This window comes from Anolis carolinensis, chromosome 4 (genome assembly GCF_035594765.1).
Source record: "Anolis carolinensis isolate JA03-04 chromosome 4, rAnoCar3.1.pri, whole genome shotgun sequence".
Classification (NCBI taxonomy): Eukaryota; Metazoa; Chordata; class Lepidosauria; order Squamata; family Dactyloidae; genus Anolis; species Anolis carolinensis.
The window spans coordinates 20,166,319-20,193,398 of NC_085844.1; the positions used below are offsets into that span (position 1 = coordinate 20,166,319).

General features: G+C 37.4%; 1 protein-coding gene and 1 long non-coding RNA gene across 2 annotated transcripts in view; both read left to right on the forward strand.

Annotated features, from left to right (window-relative positions):
* The window catches only part of eif3h (eukaryotic translation initiation factor 3 subunit H), a 73,505-nt gene that overhangs the window by 9,455 nt on the left and 36,970 nt on the right, over positions 1-27,080 (forward strand). The gene's annotated exons all lie outside the window — the stretch shown is intronic.
* LOC134298796 (uncharacterized) lies at positions 3-21,714 on the forward strand. Its single transcript, XR_010005878.1, has 2 exons — positions 3-751; positions 1,067-21,714. It is a non-coding gene; the product is annotated as an uncharacterized LOC134298796 (long non-coding RNA).

Sequence of the window (27,080 nt, forward strand, 5' to 3'; positions counted from 1 at the left end):
CTATTCATGGTAACTCTGCAGAGTTCCGCTTGGATCTATGAATATTGTTATGCACAGAAACTCCTGCGTGTTGATGCCTGTAGATGGAGACAGGAAAGAGTCTTAAATATTTCATAGTTCACTTTAGAAAAAAGATTTAAACACTACAGTATAAAAGACTAACACAAATGTAACATATGGAGGAATTAAAATTATTTTGATCAACATCAGAATGATGTCAAGTTAAGCATGAGATGAGTCTCTCGGGAGGGTACTGCTCTCAAGTGAAATAGGGTGGGAAATGTCAGTTCTTGGTGTCAAATTCATGTCTTGTTAAGATTGTCTCAAATTATGGGGAATTTGGGTTTTGTACCCGTTTTCCCCTCATAAGCAGATAAACTGTTTATTGAGCTTTACTAATGTCCAGGCTGGTAGGGTTAATGAGAACTGCAGTTCACCAAAATTTTGAAAGCCACTGGTTCTTCATCAGTATTTTAGATTATTTCACATCTGCATCTGTGTCTCATGACATAAGACTTTTGAAAATGAATGACATAATCTTATTGGTGGCACAAGAAATGTTTTTTTAAATTATTTTTTTCAATCTGTTCCAACTTGTAAGCTTGTCAACACAAAGATCCTGAAGAGAGAGAACGGCTGAAGTTCTGAAGAATACAAATTGTGTGCAGGGGGCTAATTTAGCAAAGGAATTCTTTTGTGTTTGTTTGTGGCACTAGGAGTACCCTTCAGAAGATAAGAGATGTGAATTTGTGTTTAAATGGAGATTAATCTTAGTGCAGCAGAGTGACTTTCTTACTCCATTTGATAATACTTTTAGGAACTACGTTGTCAGAACTAATATCTTTGAGAAATGAATCATCTACAGAACTAAATCAGCCGACTGTACTCTGGCATTGCGATCTGAGTTACCAAGCCAATCTTGGCCTGATTATTGAGGGAATACTTGGAGCTTCAGAGCTTTAAAAAATCCTTAATAGAAACCAAATTTAAGAGCTTTTTTCCACCTAAGGAGATTTTTCCTTCCTTTCTCTCCCTTTCCTTTGAGATACCACAACCAAGTGAAAAGCTCTTGCTGTTTGTATCCTTGTCTTCAGATCTTATCCTAGTTGTATGGTAACTAGTCTTGCAACATCTTGGTTAATGGTATTTCTGAACTGGAAAAAAGGAAAGTATCATTCTTGATCAGTTCCTTTCAGCTCTACTTTACTTAGTGACTTGTTTTCTGTCATACTGCTGTAAATGTTCATCTCTTATGAGCACCCACTGCTAAATGTGCCTTTTCTGCACAGCCAGAGGCTGGGAATAGAACTTCATGTTTTTCTGTGTCAGATGTTATTTTAACCTGCTGCTGCTCAGTCTTGTTGCATTCCCTGTTGTACATCCTGCCAGTCTTTATGCTAACCATGTTGACTGAAGCCTAGAGGAGCTGCTTCATTTTAGACAGAATGATATGGTGCTCTAAAGACAGCTGAATTTCTTGCCTAATATTTCATTTTGAGAGCCACAGAAATGGCTTTTTATATAATTTTTGGAGAGGTGTTTGGTAGATGAGGTCTGAGCCTTTCCCCCCAAGAACAAACAGAATCATGAGAGAGTAGAAGACTAGAATGAATTCAGTCAAATTAGTGATCAATGTCCTCAGTTTCTTCAATTCTCATTCATTCCCCATGGATTTTCATGTATAATTATGTGACCCCAACCTTGAATAGGGATTATCTACAGTGGTAGAACATGTGCATAATGCAGTGTGTTTGAATAGAACGGGGGTAATTTGCTGAAGAGCAGTGATCAACAGTGAATCATACCAGTTTTATTTTGCCACCAACTGTTTTACAGGCACGAAAATAGCTTATTTAATTTACCAGCCTCCTAGTACTTTGACTTGCTTGCTGTTCCTCATAGAAAAAACAAAACAGAGAAAGACAGATCCTTGGTGAAGGGTGGCAACTTGATGAACGCAAAGGCATTTGCATTAGCTGTTGTTCAGACCAATGAAGCTAAAAATTAATACCAGCACTAATGCCATGCCATTAGTGGAAGCCTGATTCTAGACTCTGCTCCAGAACTTTGATAGTTTAATGATTTCAATGCCTCAATCTCAAGCCAGCTAAGGCTGGAGGGTCTGTCAAAATGAAGCAGTCTCAGGGGCACCAAAACAATGGTTTAATTGATTGAAGTGTCAAGTAAAATACAAAAACGAAATGTAAGGCAAAGATGTGGTTAGCTCACATCTCTTCATCTGAACGAAACCATGATGACCTAGGTACTACTTCAGTGGACTGGTTTTCTTGACTGGAGCATAGCCAATTCCCCCTTCTCAACATTAGAGCATAGAATGTTAATTTTTTTCCTGATTATTAAAAGTAAGTTTTTTTCTGAAAGGGAAAGCTATTTTTCCAGGCAGAAGAGGGATGATCACTCTATCTTAACAAGGGAACAATTAATTTCCCAGACATTTTAAGATGAAAACCTTTTCTGTCCCTGTAACATGAGCTGACCTTGTAGTCTGCTAGAGAAGCCACTATTAGTATTTACTACAGACCTCCTTCATTAACTAGTAAATGACCAGTTCCTGTGTTATGCGTCCTTTACACCTAAAGAGCAAGTGCATAGGGAGAATGTGAGTTAACACTCCTCACCAACTCTTCTCTAAAGTCTATTTATTTATTTACAATATTTATATCCTGCCTTTCTCTACCCTGAGAAGGACTCAAGGCGACTAAAATCTAGGTACCTACTCCTTTTTTTTTTTTGCTTATGCAGCCTTAAGAGGGTGTTTTTTTTCCTTTCTAAACTATTATGAACACAGATCAGCGCGCATTAGAATTCTCTATCATGTAGGGATAATGGAGTTTCAGCCTTATGGCATCTTGAAGACCAACAAGTCTTATTTGGCATAAGGTGGTTGTAGATGCCAATCCACTTCTAATGGCATCTGATGAAATGGGCTGATGAAACTTATTAGCCTTCATGGTGCCACAATAACCTTTTTTTTTTTTTTTTACTGTATATTGAATTTGGTCCAAGGATGTTTAACCATTTCCTCAACATTTGTGTGTGTATCTATATATCTATCTAGAGATGTTCAGAACATGCTGTACGTATAATATCAGTGTTGCCTCCTAGTAATCTCCTGCCCTGAGGAGCTTTCACTGTGGCTTAAGCAAAAGTGAGGCTATATAGCTTATTAGCCAGGCATTTTGTTGGACAGAATACTTCACAAGAGTGATTTTTGGAACCTGCATTTTGTTTTAATACACAGCTGTGACACCTTGGTAGTCTAGGAGGTTTAAATGGTTGCAAAACAGGGATCTGCTGGAGCTACATGTACAGAAATCAGGCTTCCCTAGTCTAGTGTTCCAGTTATAATGAAACACATCACTTCCTACTGAGATCCCTATCTTCCTTGTTGCACTATTACAATCCTTTCAAGGATTCATGTCTCATGGTGAATTTCAGAATCTCCCCTCAAATGCCTCCAGACAGAATACACAGTAAATCCAGAGTATATGGTACTCTTAATCTTTTGTGGGTTCTTGTTGCCTGAAATATTTTTCTATTGAGTTTTAATAAAATGCTGCATTAAAAACGCATTTCATTAGGATTTATTTTATTTAAAAAAATACAGATCATCTGCATCATATGTCTTGACAAGCTGCAAAATAAAGTAATTTTAGGCAATTAAGCAAGACTGTTGCAGAGGTAGAACGGTAATGGTAAAAGATTTATTCTATTTTTAAAATCAAAAATAGATGGTTATTTTATCTTTCCATTAGAGGGCACTGTTACCTCGCTTAATAAAATCTGTTTTTGTATATAAGTAAGTGTGTGTATGTTTGTGTGTGTTACCCATAAAAATAGGCTTGCAAATAAGGGAAGCTGTTTCCATTTGCTAAGGTTCAAAGACGGTTTTACGCAGCCAAATTCTGCTCGTTTAATACAAAGTGCATTGAGTTAAATGCAAAACCGATAATGTACTGTCTGTTTTTTTCAGCAGATGCTTTAAAACCCCAGGTATTTCAGTAAGCCCTACAGAGCAGTATGTGTGTATCTTTAATTTCCATGTGCTCCACCCCCACGGCTCCCAGCAACATTTCATTTTAAAAAAAAGATATGTGGTGTCATTGCACTGACAAATTTTGGGTGAGAAAACATCAGGCCATAGAGCAGTTTCTATGGACATAGGAGAAAGGGTCACAGGTCTATTTCCCAACTTGGTCATTAGTCATACTATCAACTTTCCTGAAGCTTCATGTTTAATTTACCTCATATAAGGTAAAGGTTTCCCCTGACGTTAAGTCCAGTCATGTCTGACTCTGAGTGTTGGTGCTCATCTCCATTTCTAAGCTGAAGAGCTGGCGTTGTCTGTAGACACCTCCAAGGTCATGTGGCTGGCATGACCACATGGAGTGCCATTACCTTCCCGATGGAGCGGTACCTATTGATCTACTCACATTGGCATGTTTTCGAACTGCTTGGTTGGCAGGAGCTGGAGCTAACAGCGGCCACTCATGCAGCTCCCGGGGTTTGAACCTGGGACCTTTCGGTCTGCAAGTTCAGCAGCTCAGTGCTTTAACACACTTCGCCACCGGGGTTTACCTCATATACTTGTGTATAAATCAACCTTATTTAGAATTCAAGATTTTGAGGCCATATTGTGGATTTTGATATGACCCATGGATCAGTTAAGTGTTATTTAATGGAGAGAGCAGAGTGCTGGCACCGCCTGGATGCCACTGCTGCCATTTACCTGCCGAGGTATTCAGAAAGTCCCAGAATGGACTCCTTTCTCCTTTATCACCTTACTCAGAGGAGTAGATAGTTTCTTTTTTGATAAGAATTAAAGAACAGTGCATCCATTGATCTGTGTATAACTTATAATACAGGTTTTGGGGTCAATATTTTTACTAAAATTTTTGAGACTTATACATGAATATATACAGTACTCTATTTTAACTAATCTGTTTCAAAGAAATACATTTTGATGTTGCTTTTATGAAATCAGATACCTTAGAAGGAGATATTTTTTATCTTGACAACCAATTCATATTACAGGAAATAGCAAAATGTTTCTTGTTCAGTTTACCAAGTAGCTCTTTCTATCTAAATTTTAGCTAGTTATATTCATTTTTAATGGGAAGAGCTGTCTCTGAAAGAACCTTAAACACCCACAGCATACTCACTGATTCATATTTTTAGACTGAGCTGGAAATGTGCCTGAAATTAACATCGTTTTTTTATTTTCTACATCACTTTGCATTTTGCAAAATTTCATTCTGTATCTTGTGTGGATATATGACAGGTACTTAGAGCTAATATTGTTAGCTGTAAGGATTTCACTTTGTACAATGAAGAAATTTTAAACAAATGCAGGGAAAGTATGGAACGATTTTATAAGTGGCGTGGGAAAACATTTGTTTGCAATTCATATGTTAATAAAAATGGGTTGAAAGAGTCACAATCCAGAGAACTGGAATTAGATCAAATAATGCTTCATACCTGTGTGAGTGGGGCCCCTGGTGACACAGTGTGTTAAAGCATTGAGCTGCTGAACTTGCGGACCAAAAGGTCCCAGGTTCAAATCCTGGGAGCAGAATGAGTGCCAGCTGTCAGCCCCAGCTCCTGCCAACCTAGCAGTTCGAAAACATGCCAATGTGAGTAGATCAATAGGTATCGCTCTGGTGGGAAGGTAACGGCACTCCATGCAGTCATGCTGGCCACATGGCCTTGTAGGTGTCTATGGACAACACCGGCTCTTCAGCTTAGAAATGGAGATGAACACCAGCCCCCAGAGTTGGACACGACTGGACTTAATGTCAGGGGAAACCTTTACCTTTACCTACCTGTGTGAGTATGTTTCAGTTAATGAAAGAAGTGTTTTTTCTTGGATTTATGTTTTAACAGAATATTTATTACCTGAAGAAGAAATGCCATAGAAAGAATAGGGAATAGGTATATACCACACACAGGAATAAGCAGCTCATCATGCTTCGGAAAACATTTTATTCAAAACTAACATGTACACTTGAAAAAAAAACAATCTTGTCAGATAAGCCTTGCATAAGTAAACAAAAACTGCTGCTGTTTACTTTGCTTCTTGTAGGCAAGCACCCAGAACTACAGTAGCATTGAATTATTCTCTTTCCCATTTGTTACATTGTTTACTATAGCCATACTGTTGCAAGGTGATACCAAAAGCCTGTGCTTCTCCAGTCCCCTTTCTTCTGGGATGCTTCTAAAAACATCCCATTTGACTGCTTCATAAGAAAAAGCCTTGTGGTCCAAATGTCTGTTAACAGAAATATGGCTATATTTTTGTGGGTTTTTTTCCTTCTTTCTCCTAGATTCCAAGCCACATGGTACTGTTTCTAAGGCCAAGAGAGCTAGAGCAAATTTGTCATGGCATAAGGGTAACTGGGTCTACATAAGCCACTGGATACCTATAAAGTAGCTATGTGAATTATGGCATTCCCTTGCTATTCTTTTCCTTTATGAGGCTATTGAGAACAAAAAAATAACATAATAGTATCTGATTTGGAGGAGGAAGGGAAGGGGAGGAAAAAAAGGAATGTGGTAGGATCTTTAAGATTAACCAGTTTTTATTGTAGCATGAGCTTTCGTGGGTATAAACCCACTTGTCTGATTTTTGACTCTTCTTTGAAGAGATCCATCATTTGTAATGAGTTGTGGCATTTGTTTTAGGCAAAAGCAACAAAGCCTTTGGTCTGCCTGCTTAAAGTGAGGCCCTGAAAATTGTTACAAAAAGTTACCTATTCACTCCCATCCTCTTAGATCTCTGGTATCCTTTGTTTGATTCCATTACAGTAGATGCTTGTTTTCATCTAAAAATAGCCTTCAGGTCTTGCCTTGGGAGCGTACTTGTCCAAACTAAGTTACATTCCTACCCATTAGTCATAATTATATGACATACAGGCCTGTGGTGTACTCTACCATTTATTTTTTCATTTTATTTTTTGCATTTCATAGCTTACAAGACAAACAGCTGTTTAAGAATCTTTTCATTTCCTGTGGCCTAAAATGTTAACACAAAACATCATCACCTTTCGGTGGCTACGCTCCCCTGGAAAAAGAATAATGTGTCATTAATCTTCCATATTTTGTTTAAAAACCCACATCTTTCCTAAATTGATAGAATGAATCTCTGGAGAAAAGAGTATGGCTGCAGGGAATTTCACAGGTTTTAAAAATTATGTAGGTCCACAACCAGAGGTAATCTATATGCTAAATTATTTATATTAATCTTTTTGGGTCTTGTGTGGATATTTGCTGTGCATAGCAATATTTTGGAAATGCTAACTTATTTGAGCTTATTGACTTAACTGCCAAACATTCCTGGTAACAAACGTGCTGAATGTTCTGCATGTAAGTTATTCTGATAACTTGTGGAAAGACCTTGGCACTGGTTAACTGAAAATTTATATAAACCTTTTAGTCTTAGGCAGCTGTGATAACTTTACACTGAAATATATGAGGGTTAAAGCTAAAATATGACATATCAGAGTAAAATTAATGACTTTACCCTTACATCCCTTCATACTTGAGCTTTGGAACTGTTAAAAGGAAAGGGTTGTACATTTTATATGGCTGGATTTATTTAAAAATTATAGACATTAAAATATCACATTCATAGTAAAACAAAGTGTAAGTATACTCTGATATTTTTTATATATTGTTGCATAGGGTATGGCTTATAAAAACTTACTTTTTAAAAATTCAAAACAATATTTTACAGGTGGGGAATTTATGAAGTGCCCAGCTGTTATGCTGTTGTAAAATACTTTCAGGTTTGGCATTGCTAACATATTATTGAAAATGCCAAAGTTTCAGTTCTAAAATGTTTTTGAAAGCAACAGATGTGGAACTTAAAATCTTACAGTTTCAACAATAACCCTTCTAGAACAATTCCAAAATCATAGATGATATATACAGTCAAGTGAATTCTGAGGCTGTAATTGTAGGATATAGGACACATTTACTTTTAATGAGTGTTTAATATTAATTTAAATATGAACAAAGCTAAATTTATATGTTTGTTAAGATCAGCTGAAGGAAGCCCAAACCAAGTGATCCTTTGGTTTCTTCCTTGCTCTTGTTCATTGAAAAATCTTTCTTCATTTTTCCCCGCAAGGTGATTATTAATTTTTGTCTTTATTTATTTGGGGTGTCTGGCACTTTTATTGGGCTTAAATTTTATATATTGGCTCACTTTATGAAGAGTTTCCCCCTCATTCCATCATATGCTATATCTCCCCAAGCTGCCTCATAAAAGGCAAATGTTTCAGTATTTATTTAGTTTATTCTTTTATTGGATAAAATGAATCGATCCATAGGTTTATTGACATTTTTGGGTGAGGACAGGATAAAATTGCAGTAAATGAAAGAATTCTTGAGGGAACGGGCTCTGCCAGTCACTGGGAACATGGAAAGGTCCCAGTGTATCAAATACAGGACTTAGGGTTCACTGAGTCCCTGAAACTTTGCCGACGGCGAGCTGATTTTGAGCTGATCTGGTTTGGTTTGACTTCATTTGAATTAAAAGCAGTACTATTGGCACTACTATAAGCTTTGACAAACTTCCTTCTCTATCACACCATTGCTCCCTTCTGTTATGTTGATGGAAAAATCACATCCATTGCAGTTTAATCTTCAGAGTTTCTTCTAAAAACTCTGGACATGTGCCTTCAAGTCATGAAATGGCTCAGAGTGTGCCCATACATTTTATAGGATTTTCTTAGGCTAGGGATACTCAGAGGTGCTTTTGCCAGTTCATTCCTCTGAAATATCACCCACAGCTTTTGGTCTTTGTTGGTGGTCTCCCCTCCATGTACTAACCAGGGGTAACCCTGCTTTGTTTCCAAGATTAGTTGGGCTCTTGTGCATTTAGGGTAGTTAGGCCCATTCACTAGAGGTATAGACTTGAAAAAAAATGAGATAATCATCACGAGGAGCAAAGGCAAAGCATACACGTCTGCCTTTTTTGAGCAAGTTGCAGAGGAGCAGAAGGGAATTACTTTTTCCCCTATCATTTTGATGAAGTGTAATGCCCCCCTCAGTACCTGGCTGTCTTATTCAACCAAGCATTATGTTCATTTTAGTGTATCTGATTAGTTGTAATATTGCAAAATATACTAATAACTATAATTCAAAAGAAATTGAGAATTTAGGAATATATTTGTCCTAGAAAATCTTTTGTCAACTAGCCATCCTTAATTTAGTAGGCTGTGGCAATCTTGTGCTTTTAAAAAATGGCATAACTCTCAGATCAACAGTTTGTGCAAATTCATCCAAGAACCACTGTGAATATTTAATTTAATAAGCAGTTGTTATTTAAAGCAAGAAAACAAACAGGTTTTCCTTGCAAAGGGATGAAGCATTAGGAGAGTGTGTTCTGAAAACGTGCACAGTCAGATTATAGGGAAGAAGTAAATGCCGACATTTAATCTGGTTAATAGTTAACAGCAAAATGGGGCGTGCGGCATTAGACTGGCAGCTTGCCATTGAGGCTTTCTATGTCTGCTAATGGTTCCCATCTCAGCACATAGCTTTGTAGAAAATAAATGTATGTGATCAAGTTTCATTGAACCAACCATTACCCTTTTCCCAGTACAGCAACATGTTTACATGTTGGGATTATCTTAGCACTGATACGTACAGAATGTGCTGAGATCCTTAGCTTGAAAGAAAATGTAAATCTTTATCAGTTTTTTAGGATGGCAGCACTAGGTTTTCTGGTTTGTAGCCACAAATCTTTTGGTGAAGAGGATAGTTATGTAGTTTCCATTATTCTCCTGCTTGAATACAGCATTTTCCAGGTTATTCATGGTTCAAGCTGCAATTGTCTACACAAACACAAGATGTGTTTGTGTAGATACTTTACAAGTATTCTGGGATTTTGTACAGTAGTCAAGCTGCAATTGTAGCATAATTTACCTGAGAGAGAGAGAGTGCCTTATAGAACCCACCAGCATTTACTTCTAAGCAGTTATTCCTGAGATCGTGTTTTAAATTTCTGTGTAAACTTGAAATATGGTTTGTCTTAGCCATTTCAAGAAGAAAATGTGTATGAATATTTTCTTAATGCTGCTCCACCTTCCATAAAATGAAATATAAAGGCTTGGGTATAAGTTGGATGTTAAGGGTTCATATGACATAATTGTGGAGTTTTGAAATTTTACTAGCATACTTATGACCATATTCTAGCACAATTTGAATATGTAATGCCTAAAAGACTAGGTAAAGAACTTTTACACATAAGGTTAAGCTTCTCTGACCCTCTTTCTAATGCAATCTCTTGCACCATTAAGAAAACTGCTTCCAAAAGTAGTTGTCTTCAGTAACTGCAACAAGAACAGTGTAAAAACTTACAATTGGAAATGGAAGCTTTTCTGTCTACATTGAAGTTGCATATGGGAACTTAATATTGGAAACATAAGTCTAATACTGTCAAGCTAAATATTTTGTAAAACTGGATTCTGAATCAAATCGCTTTTCAGACTCTGAATCAACTCAGCAGGAGATTTAAGTATTGTAAGGGGTTGCTAACTCAAGGATGCCATAAGCAGCCTCAAGAAGCTGTGGTGTGGTACCTCTGTTAGGACAAAGCCTAACTGACATGAAGAAGTGGAGGAATTATTATGTTTTTCAACATTTTTTCTTTTAATTCCTTTAATCACATTATGTGTAGTGTTTGAAGCTTAACAACGTCTTAGCTGTACACTTGATAATAGCATTTTAGCAAACATATCATACATTTTATAGCTGCTAAGCTATACTTTTTCTTTTCAGGGAAATTTTAACCTTTAGTGAATATGTCACAGAAATTTTAAGATTTTCAGAAGGTTGAAGTTAAAATATATTACCGTTTTAAAGTCCAGCACAGTTGATGCTTGGGTTTCTACAACTTCATGCTGGGTATCATTTCCAGTTTTTATTTGAAACACTCAAAGTTTGCTTGTAGGAGAGATTTAATATTTATTAACATTTATGACCAGCCAGGCTGCAATAGTACAGGATGGCACCCAGGCTTGCCACACAGGATTTTGGTCTCTTGACTCTGGGGCTAGCTGTTACCAACACTGTGATTTTACAGCAAAAGGTGTTAAAATATGGAACAGTTGTGTAAACATGCCTACGATGACTGGCATAAAGCTCTTTAAATGAATTATTAATGTTTCAAAATTCTTAGAATATAGGTCTTTAAAAAAGTTATATGTGAAAAACTAGTTGTGAGACAAACTGGAATGATACGGGAGAGGGCAGTATGTAACTCCTTAAAATGTAGTTTGGAAAGATGTATATGACTCTTTCAAGATGATTTCCTCCTGGAAATACAGGCTGAGCTATGGTTGTGGTAGTTTCCAGTGCTACGAAGAACATTACATTAGGATACATTAAACCCCGTTTTGTCATGTAGAGGAGGACAGATTATTCAGCTTTGATTCCTTAATCTGGAAAACGTCCCTAATCATGTCTGAAATGGACAACGGATCTGGAGTGAAGTGAGCAGCCAGTGGTTTGTACAAGTTAACATTTAATTTTGAAAATAGTAAAAACATTCATTTTCCTACCTGATTATTTTGCAGATTTAAAGCATATCTTTAAATATAAAAAGAGAAGGGAGAGAAGGTCCACAGATATGTTCTTCTTAAATTTGGGATTTTCTTAAATGTTTAATTTTGTGCCTGAATGCAGTTTATATAAACATAGGATTACATAAAGTTTTATCAGTTGTTAAGAACGTTACGATTGTACATTAACAATGCCTCAGACTTTGGGTTTGAGCAGCTACTTTCTTGGACAAAATAGCTTTTCATCCAATCTCAGAAATTATACAGCGGTTTAGTATTATTAGTGTAATGGTGCTGATGTTGATTTATACCCCGCTTTTTCTCTTCACAAAGGAGACACGTAGCAGCTTATGTGCATTGTAGTAGTGCATTGAAGCGTCGTGTTATCCTGATGGTATTGCTGTACTCAGGATGTCGTTTTCTTTTTTGTATGTGCATTTGTTGCTTTATTTCTTAATAAACTATTGTACCAGTAACAACTTAATAATGACAATGACATGTTTTTATTAATAGAATCCTCTGGATTCCTTCACGCTTCAAGCAGCCAAAAATGAGTCCTTCCTAATTTAGCAATTGATTTCTATACATGAAAATTGATATTGAAAGTTTTTCAGTAACCTAAGATCATTGGGGAAACCAATTTCTGGCAGGGAAGGAGAGGTACTTGAAGCAGCATAAAAACCTTTTTGGAAGTTGAGCAGATCAGATGTAAAGAATCTGTTTGGACACTGGGTGCCACTCCTAGAACATTGAACATGCTGAATAGCACCTCTTCTACATCCATAACAGGACACAACCTTGACAAGGAAGGCTTGTTATTGGGACAGCTTTGAAAATGGTTGATCCTTGAGTGTAATGCCATGCATGGGTGGAAAAAATAAAAATAAACCATAAAATCCCGGGAGGAAACTGGACTGGCTATCCTGGCATTTATAGTAGACGGTCACACTTCTTTTTTAGTTTCTTTTAACTGAGTCCCTTCACTTTATTGTATTCCCTAGATAATGTGAACAGTGCATGTAGAGTTGTAAGAAATTTTCTTAAAAGCTGTATTGTTTGGAGATATAGGGTGCTCTGCTGAGATAAGCATGGTGTTATATGGCTCATGAAAAATGATAAAAGAAGTATAATAAAACACTTACAATCAACATTCTCATTACAGCAGACTTTGAAGTACTATCTCCCAAGCCTCAATTCTAGGTACTTTCCTCTATCTCTTATCTAAAATTCTTTATGCTTGCATTGTGTACAATAGGTCTGTAATATACTTTGAATATCCCTTCTCTGAAATGTTTGGAAGCAGAAATGTTTTGGATTTTCGGATCCCCCTCCACCGTTTTGTAATGTTTCTATATACATAATGAGATCTCTTGGAGGTGGGACCCAGGTCGGTAAATACAGCATTCATGTATGTTTCATTTACACCTTACAAACATAGCCGGAAGATAATTTTATACAGTCCTTTAAATCATATTGTGCATGAAATAAAAATTGTGTGCATTGAACCAACAGAAAACAAAGGTGTCATTATCTCAGTCACATATGTGGACCTTTTTGGATTTTAGAGTCTAGGAATTCCGAGTTGAAGGAAGCTTTAACTCATATATTTAATTTCAAAGCTGAGTATTTATGAAATGTATGCATTTTGTTAAAAATTATGATTGTTGTAGTTTTTAAAGGCTGTCAATTCAACTGAGTTTTTCTCTTGTTTTGGTGATATGTGATTTAAAAAGGATCTGGAAACAAGAAAGTGAAGTTTTTGCTCCTGGTACTTGATTTTACATGGCTGCAAAGTCATTCAGTGGCTATCTAAAACTGTAGACCAAATGAAAGGAAACATGTAAAAATAACAGAGCACCTTTATCTAGCATTTATAGAATGTTTTGCCACAAGGTTAGCATTTTTGTGTGGCTTTGTGGGGCTGTGGATTGAAACACATCAACCCACGCAAAACCCTGGCAAGTTTGAGTCATCTGGAACCTCCCAAGAAACTAGTTTAGCCTTCTGTTAAAAGTGAATAAAGCAAATTCACAGTGGTTTCCGTGGTTTTGCCAGCAGTGGTAAAAGGTTTGACTTCTAAAATAGACTTTCCCCCCCTTCACTTTTTCCTGGGCAAAGCTGATTTATCAGAGAGCTCCAGAAAACACATGTAGGGTTATAACGGGAGGAATTAATAGCAGAAACCTCCTCCTGCTGACACCAAGCAATCTATTAAACAGAGCAATTGAAGTAATGAGTACCATGTATGATAAGCCCGAGCCACCTGGGTTTTATTAGGCTGCCTTCGACTTTGATCATAATATTATTTCAAGACTTGTCTATGCTAAACTGCTATAGTTGCTTGTCATCTCCATGATTTAGACCTTGGTTCGATATAATTCATCAGAGGCTTGTAAAAGGCAAGGCGTTATTGTAAATGCAGTGTACATTTTGGCGAGGTGCAAGTTCAGGCACTGGGATAACTCTACAACAGAAAGATTGGTCAGGACTTGAAAAAAATGCTGTTAGTGTTCAAGGTGAAAAGAGCAGCATTTCTGGACATACCTTCATCAATTTGAGAAGATGCTGTTTCTTGCCTGTCAGTGGTGGATAACTTTTTGCTGAAAGTCAGCTTCTGTGAGCTGCAAGCTACTTTTCTGCCAGTGCTTTTAAAGTCTGCCCTTCTCTGGTTTTACCTTTCTTGCCTGAAAGTCTCCTGTTTGAAATGGGTGGTATCTAGCTTGAAGTCTCCATGGGGCACATATATCTGTGCTCATTGAGGTTTGCAGTAAGGCTTTTCTTAAGAGCTTTCTCCATGCCTGTACTCTATGTATGGAGTGAGAAATAGGACTTCACCTCCAATGGTGCATCTACATTGTAGACTGAATGCAGTCCGACATGACTTCCAATGCCATGACTCAGGGCCCTTCTACACTCCCATATAATCCAGAATATAAAGACAGCTAATCCACATTATCTGCTTTGAATTGGATTACCTGAGTCTATACTGCCATTTAATCCAGTTCAGAGAAGATAGTCTGGATTTTATACAGCTTTGTAGAAGGGGCCTTAATGCTATGGAATCCTGGGATGAGAGGCACCAGTGCTATTGGCCAAGAAGGATAAAGGCCTTGTAAAAATATACAGCCCCATAATTCCATAGCATTAAGCCATGGCAGTTAAAGTGATTTCAGATTGCATTAACTCTTCAATATAGGATTGTTTAATAGAACACTAATGTGGATACTTTTTGTTTCCTCCTTCCTGTTTTGAGTATATGCATGATTGTAGCTCTCTGTCTTTCCCTAGGACTGGTAGCAATGATGCAAAATAAATCAGAGTTTACAACGCAACCAGATCTGAGTAATTTTCTGCTTTGCAGTTGGTCTTGACACAGAATTATAACGATGCTGTGGATCCTATTTACATGTAGTTTGAACTTCAGATCCTAAGTAGCCATCTGGGTGCCACATCTTCCTTTTAGATTCTGTAGCATAAAATGCATCATTTTGCATTCTGTATAGATAAGGCTGTGATGCAAGCATTTTTCTTTGTATTACCTCCTCATTTTGGAGCAGCCTTGTCTTATTGTCCATTAGAAAGCTTGCTAGAATCCCACTTCTTTTGAGTTTCAATAGGCTTTTAAAAGGCATTTAAAAGCTTGCCTTTGCAGACTTAAAAACTAGAAGCCCATTAACTTTTTGTTTTTAAAAAAATGAAAACTGAATACTTCAGTTTTCCCATTTAGTGTTTTTCATTGCCGCATAAACAATTCCTCATCAATTTTCAGGCATGATGAAAGCTCCTATCATTTCGAGTTCAGATGAAGAGTAAGTTCATTGTGATGATGCCAACATACTGCATTACTTAACTCAGAGTATTACTGTTTTTATTAGCTATGTACTTCCAGATGGATGATAGATCCAGCTAGATGATGGATGCAACATTTTTGTTGGTTATTCATGTCTCTCAGTTTCTCTCTCAGCCCTGATCAACTTGTCCCAAACAGTACTGGGTGCCAAGCCTGAATATCATTATAGGTAATGCTGTTTAGCATTTCATGGAACCACTGGAAGAATTCAATGCCATTAATATGTTTATGACACTCAGTTTTGTCTGTTCTTTCCATTGGGCGGTAGGAAGGCTTCAGTAGTCTTGAATACTCTTGAATTCATGTGAAATGAAGTGCTGATGTGAGGAAACAAACAGGAACTTAAGCTAGACAACATAGAGATCTTTCAACATAGAGAGGAAAATGGATGTCGATGGAGGCACTGAATAAGACAGTATTGATTTCACTTTGAAGAGGGTGATGTAGAGTGTGGGTAGCTGTAGATAGGCCACAGGATGCCTTTGCCATGGTCCTGTTGTGTTGACAGATGTTGCTAAAGGAGAACAATCTTGCTGTTACACATGCATTTGTTGCATTCAGATTTGATTAATAATGGAGCTGCCCTTGAAGATTGTGCAGGAACCGAGTATGTGTGTACCTTCAAGTAGCCTGTCGACTTCTGACAACCCCATGAATTGTATAGTTATTTTTAGGGGAGAAATACTGAATTTGCCAGTTTCTTCTTCTGAAATATAGCCTACAGGACTAGGTATTTGTTGCTGGTCTTCCATCAAAGTACTAGCCAGGGTTGACCCTGCTTCACTTTCATGCTCAGATGCGAAAGCTTTAATTACTGCCAAATTCTATGCAGAAAAGTTGATCAGAACCCAGTCATGTAACCATGATATAAAGAGGCTGCTGTATCAACTGCACTAGCTCCCAGTTACTTTCTCAGCCTATTAAAGTAATGGCTTTAATCTATGAAGAAGCTATGTTTGGGATTGGCATATCTGAAGGTTAACCTCCCAAGTCCTCCACATGGACTTTTTCAGATAATCTCCTTTTCATAATTATCATGTGAACTTCAGTGAGCAGAGACATATGGTCCTTTTCATAAGTGGCATCCAGACTATAACATTTTTCAGCTGGATAAGTAAAGAAAACCAGTTTCAGCATTCTTTTTTTAGTTTGATGATATGCTGTTCTCTTTATTTTGGATCTTTTGCTGCACACGTGTGTGTAGGAACTCTGTTTTCAATACAGATATTGATTGTTTTAATATTTTATTAACTTTAAGTCAGTCTGGTTATTTATTTGAAGGACTGGAATATAAATCATCATATACAGTAGAGTCTCACTTATCCAACATAAACGGGCCAGCAGGAGGTTGGATAAGCGAAAATGTTGGCTAATAAGGAGGGATTAAGGAAAAGCCTATTAAACATCAAATCACATTATGATTTTACATATTAAGCACCAAAATATTATGTTTTACAACAAATTGACAGAAAAAGCAGTAATTACTATATTTACGAATTTAGCACCAAAACGTCACAATGTATTGAAAACATTGACAACAAAAACAGTGGCTACTAACAAATTGACTACAAATAAAGATAAAATTGCATAAAATGAACTTACAGTAACAACATTGTCAGAAATTAAATTCGTAAAAAGTTCAGTCTTTGCTGCCTAGAGAAAGAGCTCTGGATCCGGGCGGGAGGCAAACTGCGTTGGATAATCCAGAACGTTGGATAAGCAAATGTTGGATAAGTGACACTACTGTATAAACAATGTACCTCAGCACTTTTGTTGGACAAGTAAGACCATGGAAAGATAAGCCTTTGGAAATGTTGAAAGTGCTGTCACACTTGGGATATCGTATGTGGTACTGGTTGCAACACTAAGCACAGCGTTGCCAGCTGCAAAAATGATTAGTTTCAATGAACATTGGAGGAACTTTCCTATGAGGAAAAGTTACAATATATAGTTCTGCTATTTTAGAAATGGTCAATAGGAAAAGACATAATAAAAATAAATAACATTGTGTGTTGGGAAGAAAAAGTAGATAGAAAGAGAAGTTTTTGTTTATAATACTAGAAAATGGGGTCATCTATATAGGGTTTTTTTTTTATTGAAGTTGAGTGGCATGAGATTGGAGAGAAACAAAAGAAAAGGCTACTTCATACAGCACATAATTTAATTGTGGATATATTTTGTCACAAGGTGTGCAAACATCAACATTTGAATGGCATTAATGACAATGAAATAGAAGAAAGGTAGAACTATAAATGACTACTAGCTGTGGTGGTTATATATTGTGCCTATAACAGAGACTATTTCCCTGTATCTCTATTTTTGAGGGGCCCAATCCAGAGTGTACTATTGCACTCATGTCCTGCCTGTGGGCTTTCCTTAAGTAACTGACTGCTCAGTGGAGAATTAGTGGTCCTTTGTCCCTTTTTACATTCTCAGTTCATTTTTATATGTATTCAGGTGGCATGTACTTGTAGACGTGCACTCATGATCTTGATGCTACTTTTGGAGAGGTTGCAGTGTAATGCTATCTTTAGAGAGATGGCAATCTAAGAGAACAGTGAGCTCTATTAACATCGAAAGTGCCTTTGAAAATGTAAAAAATGTACTGCAGTTGGGATTTTGTTAGAACGGTTCAGTTTGAATATCAATTAACTCTCTGAATCCCCAAGTATTTTTTTTTAAAAAAAGCTTATTGTCTTCATTATGTATGCCAGCCCTTTCCTTTGGGTTTCTCCTAATATGAGGTGAGCAAGAGAGAAAATCGGCAAATAATTAGTTGGGAGTAAGCAATCTACGCAGCTAAACCAAAATCCACTTTTAACCTTCAGTTTAAACGGTAGAGGTGGGAGCCTGGGTTGATGGAAGTGAGTTGAACTTTCCCTTAAGATCCTGCAGACTTGACAAGACTGATAATTGGTTTTAATCGTTCAATTTGGCCATTGCTACATCCTCCCGGGGGAGTTTTCCTTTTTCTTAATAAGCAATGATGCCGATCAGACTGCCAAGCACAACCATCAGGTTGCATATTCAAGTGGCTTTAATTTTCGCACATTTATATGTGGGGCTGCCTTGTCTTACTCTTGTTATCTCTATTTCTATCTCTTAAAAAGAACAACTTGAAGTATTAATGGAACCTAGAATTTGAAAGTGATAGCCATTTTAACCTGTTACATTAGAAAGGGGGGTAATCTTTAATCTTTACATAATTTCTTTGGGGGAGATTATGATAGGAAAGAGGAAATGCAAACAATGTGAACTGACTGGAAAACTGCCTTTTTCAGTAGGGTAGCTGGTTTGAAGCATCAAAATATACTCAGTGATGTGTGTGTGTGTGTGTGTGTGTGTGTGTGTGTGTGTGTATAAAATCTCTTTGATTACCATCCAATTGCAAACATTATAATCTTTATGATCAGCAAGTGGATGTAGTCTAGGAACCAGGAATCAGATCCAACTCCCACCAACATATCAGCCATATTGTCTGGCAGTGATAGCAATTAAAATCAAACTTGGAGATTCCTCACTCCATGCTGTGTCCAGAATTGAAAGGTAGAGTTTTGTAGGACATGTGGGCTGTTTTTCTGTCTTCCTCTTTAGCTTAGCTCAAGAGGAATGGGGATTATCACTAAGGTAGTTTTGTGCTTCAGAAGCCTATTGAATTGTGATGCAACAATACAGCAATTTCTACTTCGCTTCTGCATTTCAGAGCTTGCACCCAGGGAGGATAACTAGCAGATTGTTTTGATCTTGTAGTTCATTTTAGAAGTAAACTCTTGAGATCAAGGGAAATATTTCACTGTGGTATGTGTGTGTAGAAGCTGTATGGTTCTGGTGACCACACAATTTTTGCCTGTAAGGTCAGCCGAAATGTATTGACCCCTGATACCATTAATTATGAAGAATCCTTTTTCTGTCTCCCCTCTATCAGTTTGTGTGTCTACAATGCTTTCTGTATAGAAAGCAGCACTATGAGCCTTTCTGCTGTGTTTGACTTGTCTTCATTTTTCATTATTAAAATGGCACTGATGCATCTTCTTTTGAATGGTTGGTTAATTTGTCACAGAAGATAACTGACTCTGCTAGCCATAAAATTTGTTTTATTGCCGATACATTTAAACACTTCTGATTAACTTTTATTGGGGTTGTTTTATTAAATTTAATGCTTGTGAATACTGAGCTGAGTGAAAAATTAGCTGGTTCCAATTTCTGTGGTCATATAAAGTGCTTATCTAGGAAGATAATCCTGGTCATCCTCCAATTTTTAATTGTATTTAAGGATTGGGATGGAAATGTCTACTAAATAAAAGTGTGTTGTCAAATGAGGAGCCTTTAAGACTCCATGGTGGGATATATGTAAAGATGTAAAAATTAAAATATAACAGTGAGTTGCATCCAATAGTTAAAGCTGTAATCTGACCAAGAAGAATGCTAAGCTAATTAACTTAGAGAAAAGCTGTGAATACAAAAACAATTTAGGACTTAAATCAGAAAAGGCTTCGTAACTTCTTCAGGAATCATTTCTGGGAGATGTTGCTTAAACAGAGAATGTTAATTGGAATAAGATGTAAAAATGCGTTCTGTTTGAGAATAAGAAAGGGTTCATAACTGCCTGATGTCATGTTCGGTCCTCCTTTTTTTTGTCCTTCCCTTCCAACTACCTTCTCTTTGTGCCATTTGAGAACTGCTGTACCCAGTACAAGATAGTTGGGATATCTTTCCAACATTGCATTGTACTCTGGTTTATGTGTGTGTTTGTGTAAAAAGTAAGGAGGCACGGTAAGGGTGTTTAGCCAAACAGAAAGAGCAGGAGCTGTCATGACATACCTAAGGTATTTGTGTTGCCTTTTCTCTGGAAATATTTGCATTGTTTTCATATAGACACCTGAAAATGTTGTGAGTACCCTCCTCTGACCTGTTTTGCAAGTGGAGTGATTTGCAAATGAAATTGTAAGATAAAAGGAAGGGATTTTGCAAACACTTTTCCTCATAAAAGTTTTAATAAAATACGTTATTTAATTATGGAAAGGTCCATGCTTCCAGATATATTGGGCTATAGTTCCCATTCATCTTAGCCAGTATAGCCAATAGTAAGGGATGATAAGAGTTGAAATCCCAACAGCCTCTAGAGGGGCACACCTTCTCCATCCCTGTTTTATTGGGATGTATAATCTATTTATTATTTTTGATCCTGGACAATTAGAAAATAACATCTTGAGTACATGCCCAAGATCATTGGTTCTCAACCTGGGGTCCCCAGATGTTTTTGTTCTGCAACTCCTAGAAATCCCAGCCAGTATACCAGCTGTTAGGATTTCTGGGAGTTGAAGGCCAAAAACATCTGGGGATGTCTCACATGCATATGTTTTTTTAAAAAAATCATTAATAAAATTCAAAGTAGTTGTGACTGTTGCATTCACTCGCTTGAAAGGTTTTGAATAATAAATCTCAAAGCCAGGCTTCTTTACTCTTCTTCTGTTCAGAGAATGAGAGTATACCCAGGAGCAGTAAAAAAAAACATTTAGCCTCTTATGGAAGATTTTTAATACTGATTAGAATGAACAAAAAATGGATGTATGTATTTCACTTGTATGTTGGACTGGAAGTGGGTGTATCCTTGTCCCATAGTAATTTGGCAGGCAGTTTTTTAGTGACTACATTTGTGATCTTGACTAGGCATCTGTTTGCCTAAATTCCAGTCCTACCAATGTTGATGTGAATGGGGACTCCTCACTTTTCTCATAGTGATACTCTGAAATGAATAATTGAATCCTGGTTTCTTTAGATATAGGGTGATTCAGATTAAAGCAATTTGGGGGGAGGGGTGGCGGCTGTAGTTTACTTCAATAATTAAAGGGTGATTGTGAAAGTTAGGTACTTGTTAATATTCTGACCTGCAAAAGAGTTGTCAGAAGGGCTTGCTCGCCTATAGCCTTCAGTCTTCTTGGTTCAGCTGATGAAACCCAAACTCCGAAGCCTAAATCTGAGGAAATGGGCCCACAAGTGGATTCCATCCCCAGATGGTTAATCTGTTGTTTTTGTAGGAATGTAAGCAGAAGCTCAGCTGTCCAGACTAGTTGATATAGGAGGCCTACAGGTGGAAAGGAAAGTAACTGGCCATAAATCAGGAAAACCAGATGGCATTGATCCAAGTTAATAAGGCACAAAAGAAGCAGAAGTAGCTGAATTGCTAACAATGTGTAATTTATTACTCAATGAGCCACTGTGCCAGAGCACTGAAAAATGGTAGCTTGTATTGTAATCTCCTGAGAAGAAATGTGTTGTCACGACCCAGGCTACAGAGCACCAATAACCATACGCAGAGGCCAGATTCTATCTAATATCTTTATTAAGGAAATATATAAAGTTAGTAAAAGCAAATGTAAAAGTTAGTCCAGAAGCAGACCTTTCAGGAAAGGTCAAAATTAGTCCAAAGAAACAATGTCCAATATGAAATATTAAGGTCCAAAGTTGTAATCCAATAACCGAAACACTCACTTTGCCAGGCAAAGTGAGGGAAGATGACAAGGTCCTTTAGTCCATGAACTTGAGCAAGGCTAGGAAATAACTTGATACTTGAAACAAGGCTTGAAACGTGGAACAAGGTAACGAGGAACAAGAACAAGGTCCGTGGAATAACTTGGTAAAATCCGTGAAACAAGGCAAGGGTTAGTCCTGGGAAACAAGGCAAGATCCGTAGGTAAACAAAGGCTGGGAAACAGGAGCGAAGGCTGGAAACAAGGCAAGGCTTGAGCAGGAACGAGGCTTGAATCGGAGCGCGCTGTCCAGACACAACTCGCTCCGGAGGCTGACGAATTGACTCCGCGAAGTTACTACGCGGGTAAAACACCTATATAGAGTCTAACTTTCCCGCCGAAGCAGTTCTCTGGGAACCAGAAACGAAAGCTAAACTCTGAGACCAGATGTCTGACTCCTTAAAGATTCTCACGAAAAGCAGACTTAATTGGGTACATTCTTAGCTGCTATCCTCGCACTCCTGCGCGAAGCTGCTTCCAAACCCCTCTGTTGTTTACAAAACTCATGGCGAGAGAACACGGGAGATGTAGGCTCAGGGTTTGTTTGACATACTTCTGGGACACAACTTTCTTGCAGGTGCAAGGTTCCCAGATCTGCCTGGGAAAGATCTGGCTGAGAAGATTCCAGTTCTGACTGGGAAGGTAAAAAACCCAAGTTTTCTTCTTCATCAGGCATTACAATGTCATGAGCAGGACTACAAGGCCCATGAGTCATCACATGTGTAAAGAAAAATAGGTTGGTAACCCATAACTTGACTTGAGGGAAAACACAGATAATTTTACAAAACCAAAATATGTTTGCTTCTAATATTTTTTTAAAGACCATATTGAGAACTCTGGTGAAAGACCCATTTGAGGTTTTAAGAGGGATTTGAAAACGACGGCTTTCTGAAACATGAACAGGAGTTTACAAAGTAAGTTTAGTGTTTGGTCGTGTTTCCAGTAAGTTGATGGTAGAACCATAAAGGCACTATTTTGCTCCAGGAAATAAAGATTTAAATCATTTTTGACATAGCACCAAAACAAAATAAAATGGAAAAGTAACATTAAAAGACAAAGTAACTTTTAAAATCTAATAACTTGTAAAGCCATACATACACAGGCATTCCTTAGTTAATAAAAGTTTTTTATGCCTACTCAGCCTTCCGTTTTCCTTCTAGTTACTATCTAGTTGCAGGCTTTTCACTTGCATCAGCACTGAGAGGATAGTAAATAAGGGCTAGAGAAATATAGGCATTTAGATGAGATTGCAGAAGGGTGGATCCAATAAACAATGCAATAAATCCAGAGCTGGTAAAGAATAGGATTCTACTTTGATCTTATTGTGGCTGTTTGCTTGTGCTTGCCTACAACAGGCAAGATAAATAACAGCTGCCTGCAACATTTCTTACTGAACATGTGTGAACAGCAAAAAGGAAAGAAAAGGAAAGGGCAGAGAAGCCTGTATCTCAAATTATCCTCAATATGTCTAAAAGGTACAGATCTGTAGGTCTGGCCACCAAATTGGAAATCATGGGGAAAATGCAACTGAAGAAAGAAAGAAAGATCACCCCAAGTTAGATTTTGGAAGAAGTTTTTCAGGTGGTCTGTAGAAGGTTTAAAATGTTTTTTTTTAATTATGTGAAGTTATTTCCTGATTATTTCATTTCACATGTGTACATTATTAGTTTTGGGTAAAAGGTGTGTTGAAACATGTTGAGCTGCTCCATTTTGTTGTACATGCTGGGAGTCATTGGGTTTGTGAATTCCCATTTGCACACCTGTTGTCGTGTTTGATCTGGACCATACATGTATATCCCAGTTCCTACAGCTTGTTAGCGATCCAGATCACATGCAAGTGGGGTCTATGTAACATTCAACTCAAATGTTTCTCGGTCATCACAGGTATCTTTTAAAGACACTTCCACAAGAGGAGATTCATCACCTAGGCTCCATGCTTGAAACTTCATTGTGATACTCTTCTGACCTACTTAAATTTTGATGTGTTGCACATTTGATTTTAGAACAGGAATGGGTGCATACAGCCCTTAGGACCCTTAAGTGCCTAAAAGCTACCCAAAATATGGTCTTACTATAGCAGTGTCCTTCTCCAAGTCTTTCCAAAATTAAAAGAAATATTTTAAAATCAGCCTTAATAGTTCCCAGAAACATGTTAAAACATGCTGGTGTGGCCCACTGGGCAGGTGTAGGGTGGAAAAATGATCCTCACCATCTGTGTAGTTACCCACTTAACCCACTTGTTAGCTGATCTGCTAAGAGAAATTTTATTTTCAATACCATCAAGTCATGCGAGTTCCACTTTTGTTTAAAGCAGGATATAAATAAAGCAGTACAAGTCAGTACAGTACAATACAGTATAGTAAATCAATAGACAATTAACATTTGACAGATGAGCAAAAGGATAGATCCATGTCCTGAGGAGATTTCAATCCCAAGTTTTAGTTCATGGAGGTAAGGAGAATGAGAGGGGTAAACAGGAGAGCAACATACATAAATGCAATTATATGTACTTAGGTTTATTGGGATATATTCTGAATCGGAAACAAGTGTTCTGTAGACCTGCAGATGTTGCTAAAATACATCCTTACCTATCTTGGAGTTTGAAGGAAAAGTTTGAGAAGAGTTCTTGGAAGAAGTTCCCCACTTCAGTGAGAAAAGTCATCAAAGGAGAACACCCATGCAAGGGCAGGAAGCAATAATCACATTGCAGAATGTGGTCTAATTGGAGAATTGGAGAATGTGGTCTAATCCATATTCTCATGGATTAAGATCAGGAAATTGAAGGAGCCACTTTCCTACATAGTTACATGCAGGTACCTGTATATGTACATAGGTACCTGTAAATTAAGGTCTTCCATGGAAGGCTTATCAAGGGAGACATCTTAGGTGACTGCCTTGGAGAAGATACTTTCCATTGTGGTGCCTTAATTGTGGAAAACCCTCTCCCGATGGGATCACCAAGTATTTACTTAATTATCCTTTCAACACCAGGCAAACAGATCTCTTATTGCACTTCGAACTTTTTATATATAATTTAATCCAGCTGCTTTTGTGTTATTATGTCTTTTTTAGTTATTTTGTTTTGTTTATATTTACATTTAGTTATTATATTGCTTTTTGTGTTCTCCCACCAGATATGTTGGGAAGCATTATAAAAATACCTGCTGTACATAACTGAAAATGTGTGGTTTAGGGAGTCCTGTTATGCTGTTCTTTTCTTCCCAACTGTTATTTTGCATTAAAAGTAACATTGATGCAGTCCATATTAGTGGCACTTCTGCCAAAGGAATGCATATACAGATGTTGAGTGGGTAAGGATAGTGTCGTCGTTTTTCTACATCCAAGAAATGCCATTTAATTTAGCAATGTGCTTGCTGGGCCTGTAGTGTTTGAAGCATGGTGCAACAGGTGTGCAAATGGGAATTCACAAACCCAGTGTTGTGCTCTGACACTGCAAATTACTGTTTAAAAGTAACACACACTCCGACAAAGGATGCAGAACTACTATATACTAATGTATGTTTATTCAAAATATTGAACCCAAAAAAGGTCAACTTATCCATGGGTCATACACTGCTTTGAGTCTCATTTGTTGAGTGAAAAGTGGGGTATAAATAAACATAATAGAGAGAAAAGGCGGTGTATAAACATAATAACAACAACAACAATACAAGTACTGAATCTTAACACTTACAAATAGAAAAAGGATCTACTCTATTCTCTGAGTAGAATGGTGAAAGGTGAGCATCCATCCTAAGAGAACCTAAAAAGCTCTGATCCCTTCTACTCTCTCTACTGCCATGCTAATTCTGAACCTTTTGAATGTCTGAGCAGGAAAATGGTGGCAGCCAGGAGTGGCTGGCTGTATGAGTTGGTCCTAGCACTGTGGAATGCCCCTAGGCTTATCCACGGGTCATATCAAAAGCCATAATTTTGGCCCTCAGACTGGGCCACCTCTTTCAAAGAATGCCACTTGAAGCGGTGTTTCTGGACGTGAATGGATGGGCAACCGAGTGTGTACTTGAGTGCGTGGCTGGATAGATGGATTGGCAGACGGCTGGATGAGTAAGTGAAGTGGGCATGTGGGTCTTTGAGAGGACAGGTGGATGGGCAGGTAGGTGGATTGATGAATCAAGGATGTGAGTATTATGCAAGAAAAACGAAAATACGATTTTGGGACCCAAAAAGGGGGGGGGTGCGACTATTTCACAGTGGCGACTATTACTCAATGAAATACGGTAGGCTGCAACTCACTTACTTGAGAATATGTTTAAGTCACCTCAAATAGACGTGGATAGGATTGCATTATAATATAAACAACATTTACAGTGCACATTTTATACCAATCTCAACACACATTTGTTCACCTTCATTTTGACCTTCATATAATAACAATAAATCTCCTTACACCAACCAGGCTGCTACTAAGTGTCTTCTCTGCTGTTCGATTTCCTTCCATTTGTGATAGGCTTTTCTGCTAAACTCTGTTCTTTTTCTACTGGTTCATTAAGTAAATGGCCTATATGTTTGAAACGTTGTTCCCCATCAATACAGTCTTAAGTAGCTGACAGTGTGAGATGATGGAATATTTTATATCCTTTATGTTTTTAAACTTCCTGTGGATTTCCATTTCACAAGAGGAATGATCTTTCACAGCTGTTTGAAAATGCAAGTGTGTGTTCCCTTCTGCAAATTTCAGGGCCTGTACTCTATCTTTTAAATCATCTTGGGGTTCTGTAAGGCCTTTTTAAAAGGCTGCAATAGTCATACCTATTTCTTGTGCAAAGCAAGAATTATAATTATATTAAAAATAAAATAGCAGTTGTTAGTAAAGCTTATCTGTTCCCTGAAAAGACTTTTTAATATTTCCTCATGAAATAACTTGGCTAGTTTTGTATTCATTTTACAATACAGTGAAATTTACAACATAAATGATGCATTTTTTAATTTTCATCATTTTGCTTCATCCAGTTTTTGAGACTCATACAGAATTTGTTGCAAACCTAATTTGCCCTCTTTTTAATTAATTTGAACATGTAATCAGAAAAACAAAATATAAAGACTTGTCAATTTATTTCAGCTATATGTGTAAAGTTGCTTGTTTTGGTGGTT